We start from the raw sequence: 6000 nt of genomic DNA, 5'->3' as shown, positions 1-6000 counted from the left end.
TTTGGAACCAGTCTGTTGTTCCATGTCCAGTTCTAACTGTTGCTTCCTGACCTGCAAACAGGTTTCTCAAGAGGTAGGTCAGGTGGTTTGTTATTCCTATCTCATTCAGAATTTTCCACAGTTTCTTGTGATCCACACAGTCAAAGGCTTTGGCATAGTGAATAAAGTAGAAATAGATGTTTTTCTGGAACTCTCTTGCTTTTTTGATGATCCATCGGATGTTGGCAATTTGATCTCTGGTTCCTCTGCCTTTTCTAAAATCAGCTTGAACAGCTCAAAGTTCATGGTTCATGTATTGCTGAAGCCTGGCTTGGAGAATTTTGAGTATTACTTTACTAGTGTGAGATGAGTGCAATTGTGCGGTAGTTTGAGCATTCTTTGGGATTGGAATGAAAACTGACCTTTTCCAGTCCTGTGGCCACTGCTGAGTTTTCCAAATTTGCTGGCATATTGAGTGCAGCACTTTCACAGCATCATCTTTTAGGATTTGAAATGACTCAACTGGAATTCCATCACCTCCACTAGCTTTGCTAATTCTATTAGACATATTGAAATAAAATATGCATTTCACAAAATATATCCTGTTTTAAAACATTTTCCAAGATCTATAGAAACTTCATAAAAATATCAATTGTCCTCATGTGATTTACAAGAGCATGGTGAAAGTTTGTGTGTGGTGGGAGAGGGGAATTACAGGGTTAAGAGGTGATGACCTTTTTGGGTCTCAGTTTATTCTTATCTGTAAATGAGGGGATAGGACCAATTGACCTCTGAGAGTACTTTCAACTGTAAATATTATGTGCTCCTTATATTGTGAATAGAGGCAGCCACAGATATGCCTCAGAGTTTGAGATAAAGCTTTATAGGCTTTCAAGTGGCAAATTGTTATTTTAATGAATCAAAACTTTAAAAAGTCAAATATTTGATGAATTGCACCATTAATCTGTTCCTATAAGTCAATTGAAGTAAATTGTTTATTAAGTTAATTTCCAGCTGGTAATATGTAAATGTGTAATTTAATTAAAATCCCATTATGTATTTTCTTAAGAGCAAAGGCACACTGATACATAGTTCACTGAGTGAAGCATAGCTAGTGCTGAGGCTTCAGCTCAGTTGCCAGAATGGTGGTCCCTTACCAATTTCTCTGCAGAGCAGAGTTGGGCCAGGCACCTCCAAGAATTGTGAGAAAGTGGCTTTTTAATTAATCTGGGTTCCATCTCACACTGACCAGGGAGTATGGCTCACACTGTCCTCAGAGAATCTGAAAAGGAGAATTGCAGAAGCCAGGAGCCTTCCCAAGACTCTTAGGTTCTTGCCTTCATATTGGATTCAGACCCTCCCAACCTAGCAGTCCTGCCACCTGTGCTGGAGCTCCAGTGTCACCTCTGTCCCCTCTCCCCTGCCCTTCAGAGATGGAAATGCAGAGCCCCCCACGTCTTGTCTTTTTTAAGGCAAAGCATCTCCAGCTATTTCAACCAGCATCTACAGACCAGTGTTGTGAGCCACATCTGCATCTTTGGAGCTGAGCACACCCTGAGAATGTGCTAGTGCTCCCTGGAAGTGCTCCCTGTGGGGAGTCAGGGCAACAGATTCGACTAACTTCCTGAGGGGCCTTCATGTGAGCCTGGACAGCTTTCTGATGAGGGGGCAGATTGCCTACAAAACACCCGCAGTGAGGGTTTTTGTTCCTCACTGGGCTTCTAAATGCACGGGGGAGTGGAGGGCTCGCTTTGGTTTTGATTTTCTGGATAAGTGTGGGGACCAGTGGTTGGGGACATAAACAGCATTTGTGCTTCCTGTGTAATTAGAGGGCCTTTGGAGAAATATTTCTCTTTGTTGTCCTCAGAGATGGCCCTCCCTCATTCTTGCAGGTGGAAACACTGGAGGCCACCTGGGTGCTGGCTCTAATGATGGATGTTGCCAAGATGGGGGACAGCTGCCCCCCACCACTCCATCCCCCTCCCCAATCTGCTCTAGGTCAAGGTTACAAAGTTTCCCTGGGCACCTCCCTTTGCTTGCGGGACCCCATTCCTGAGGAGCCTTGCAGACAGTGACTTCTCCTGCCCCTTCTGGAACCTTCCTGTCCCTAGCCAGACTGCCCTCTTGTTTCTTTTCACTCAAGTTTCTTGGCAGAAAGAAAGGAAAACCTTCTGGCAAAGTCTGGATAGATTCATCCTCACTAACATTCCTGGGCCCTTCCTCCCTGCTACTGGGCAAGTCTCTGGTTCAGCCTGAGGTTGTCTTCATAACTGTCCTTCCAGAGCTCCCCTCTCCCCGTGAACTGAGGTCCCCCTCTCTTCCTGCAGCCCTGAGCAGATGAACTCATCTTCTCTTGCTCTCAGGAGATCAGAGCTGTTTGGTCATCGAGCATGAGTTTCTTAATCTTTCTTCCTCTCTACCAGACACAGTACCTTGCACTGCTGCCAAGTAGCTGTGGCTCTCTGGCTTCCTTCTCACTTTCCACCTCAGGACAAGGATCCTGCCACCTTTTCCAACTGACCCCTCTTTCTCACAATGCTGGGTTTGGGTTTCCCCTTTTATTAGGGTTCAGGCTTCTAGAGAATTTGATTAGCTTGAAGACTGACCACCCTAGAAGCTCAATGCTGAATGAAGAAACCCTTCTCCAGCTAAGAATGTGTAGTGAGATTATATCAATAGACTGTTTCTGTTTTTACCCATGAAGAAAGGAGAAAACAGATTCCTACTTTTGCATAAGGTTGCTTTAAGGAAGTTTTCATAGAGGAATAACACATGTGACTGTCAAGTGCGCGCACGCGCGTGCACACACACACACACACACACACACACACACACACACAAAAGAACACAAGACAAGGACAAGACAAAGGCTGATTGACCTGGTTGGAAAAAAGTACAACAAGACCCCTTCAGATTGAGCTGCTTCCGTCCTTCCATAGACAGTGGGATGAAGGATAAGCCAAAGAGGCCAGGACTCGACCTCTGCACCCCACACACTTAAAGGGGAACAGAGCGAACCATGGGATACCCCTTGGTTGAAGAGTTCCTTTTCGATACAGCTAGGGGATTTTTCACTCCACAGAGCCATTCAAAGGGGCCTGGGGAGTGGATTGGCCAGAACCCAAGAACTGATGAAAAACTGCCTCCTGACAGTCTTCTGGAGGAGACAGGAGGTGAGCGGGACAGGCATCAGGGCAGCTCCTCATAGGCCTCAAGCCCTCTCATATTTTCAGAGGATTCCAAGGGTTCTGCTAACAGTCACATCAGCTGTGGGTCACAGCGTTGCTTACGTGCAAGGTCACCAGCTTGCCGTGGCAGCGCCATATCCCTGCAACAGGAAAGGAGCAGATAAGGCATAGATAGATAACAATGTTGTGTCTTTAATGTCTGTTTAAAAGCCTGCCTCTGTGAGCCGTTGATTGTGTTGAAACGAGGCTATCATTTTGGGTTTCCGTGCACTAGGAGCCCAGTAGTGACAGACCCCAAACTAATTTCTATCTAACTTAAATGCTAACTTAATAATCATATAAATACCTTCATGTTTAATGCTTAAGCAGAATGTCATTAAAATGTCTTTGACGTTAAGCCAAATTTTGAAGTGAATTGGAACTGGCTTGCATTTCTTAAATTGGTCTTTCTTTGGAAATAATGAAAAAGTGTTAGAGTCTTGGCCGAATTCCAATGACTGTGACTCAACTTGTTAAAGTTAAATTTTAATATTTACACATTACATAGTATAATATTTATACTAGGAAACAGATTGGGAGTGTAGAATTCAAAATAGGATACACTTTGACTTGGAATTACAGTATGGTAGTCATTACACCCAGAGGATGGGGGGTTATCTAATACTGAGACTGGGGCAGCTTGAGCAATGGACTGTGATATATAAAATAAACACTGCTAAGCACACAGTTCTAGCTCATACTTGTGTGTTGGGTTTTGTGGTCATGTGTGCTTTGTATTCTGGTTGATTTCTATTTTTTTTTCCTTTTTTTTTTAGGTTGGGGTATAGTTGATTTACAATATTGTGTTACTTTCAGGTATACAACAAAGTGATCATGTATACGTAAAGCATGTGTTTGTGCTCAGTCACTTCAGTCATGTCTGATTCTTTGCAACCCCATGGACTGTAGCCCATCAGGCTCCTCTGTCCATGGGATTCACCAAGCAAGAATACTGGAGTGGGTTGCCATACCCTCTTCCAAGGGATCCTCTAGACTCTGGGATCGATCCTGCATGTCCTGACCCTCCTGCATTGCAGGTGTATTCTTTATCCCCCTGCAAATACACACACACACAAACATATACACACACACACACACACACACATATATATACACATGTATGTATATATATATATATACACACATATATATGTACTCTTATTCAGATACTTCTCCCTTATAGGTTATTATAAGATATTGAGTATAGTTCCCTGTGCTATACAGTAGGTCCTTTTTGGTTATATATATAGTAGTATATATCTGTTAATCCCATACTCCTAATTTATCCCTTCCCCTACCCTTTTCCCCATTGGTAATCATAAGTTTGTTTTCTTTATCTTTGGGTCTGTTTCTGTTTTGTAAATAAGTTCATTTGTATGATTTTTTTAGATTCCACATATAAGTGATTGTTATATGATATTTGTCTTTCTCTGCCTGACTTACTTCACTTAGTATAGTAATCTCTAGGTCCATCCATGTTGCTGCAAATGGCATTATTTCATCTTTTTTATGGCTGAGTAGTATTCCATTGTATATATGTACTACATTCTTTATCCATTCATCTGTCAATGGACATTTAGGTTGCTTCATGTTTTGGCTATTGTAAACAGTACTGTGATGACACAGGGATGCATATATCCTTTTGAACCATGATTTTCTCCAGATATATGCCCAGGAGTGGGATTGTAGGATCATATGGTAGCTCTGAGAGGGTAACAGGCAGGAAGGCCAGGGGTCTCCAAATGGAGGAAGTAGGCTCCAACTGTCAGACATTTTTTTGGGGGGAGGGGCTCCAGTGGCGCAATCGGTTAGCGGCGGTACTTATATGTCAGACATTTTTTATCTCTCTCTTAAGTGGCAGGAAGAAACAAACTAGTGTTACATTTTTCCCCTTCTTTATACAAATTTAAAAAGAGGTTTCTCTTAAAATTTTATGTTGCCATAATGACACCTGGCTCCACCTTAGCCTAACTTTTCTCAAACCTTGAGCTAACCAATGCATTTTTCTTATGGAAATGTTTGTCTTAAGCTATGTTAATGTACTATGCATTTACCCCAGACTCTGTCTTCAAGTAGGTTCTGCCTAAAGGCTCAGAACAGACTTGACAAACCAGTATGTTATACTCATACATTGTTCTCCTAATCTATGTTAAAGAAACTATATGTTTGTATCGGAATCTGCCTTTCTTCAAGATTCATGTCAATTGTTTTATGGCCTGGGATGACTCACTTGGTGCCAAGATTATCTCAGAATGCATCTTGTGGGTGAGATGCCTGGTGCCATTCTCTGAGTTTTGAGACATTTCCTTTCTTTAATTAGCAGACTGCTAGTAGCTATAACATCCAGCTAAGGACTAGCAGAGGAGTATTCTGTCTGCCCCCTTCTGATGTCTATGTCAGAAGCTTTCTCTATCTCTTTTATACTTTAATAAAACTTTATTACACAAAAGCTCCAAGTGATCAAACCTCATCTCTGGCCCAGGATTGAATTCTTCTCCTAGGGAGGCCAAGAATGCCAGTATCTTTCATGGTTCAGCAACAACCTTTCAGCTCTAGTTTCTTCAGGAACCTCCATACTGTTTTCCATAGAGGCTGTGTCAATTTACATTCCCACCAATAGTGTAGGAGGGATCCTTTTTCTCCACATCTTCTCTGACATTTATTTGTAGACTTTTTGATGCTGGCCATTCTCACCTGTGTGAGGTGGTACCTCATAGTTTTGATTTCCATTTTCTCTAGTAATTAGCAGTGTTGAGCAACTTTTCGTGTCCCTGTTGGTCATCTGTATGTCTGG

The 6000-nt window shown here is 42.4% G+C and overlaps 1 protein-coding gene across 9 annotated transcripts in view; it reads left to right on the top strand.

The window, feature by feature from the left end:
• The window catches only part of AFF2 (AF4/FMR2 family member 2), a 541148-nt gene that overhangs the window by 153202 nt on the left and 381946 nt on the right, over positions 1-6000 (top strand). The gene's annotated exons all lie outside the window — the stretch shown is intronic.

This window comes from Cervus canadensis, chromosome X (genome assembly GCF_019320065.1).
Source record: "Cervus canadensis isolate Bull #8, Minnesota chromosome X, ASM1932006v1, whole genome shotgun sequence".
NCBI classification, from domain to species: Eukaryota; Metazoa; Chordata; class Mammalia; order Artiodactyla; family Cervidae; genus Cervus; species Cervus canadensis.
Note: the sequence above shows the minus strand (reverse complement) of the source record. Positions and strands in the feature narration are given on the sequence as shown.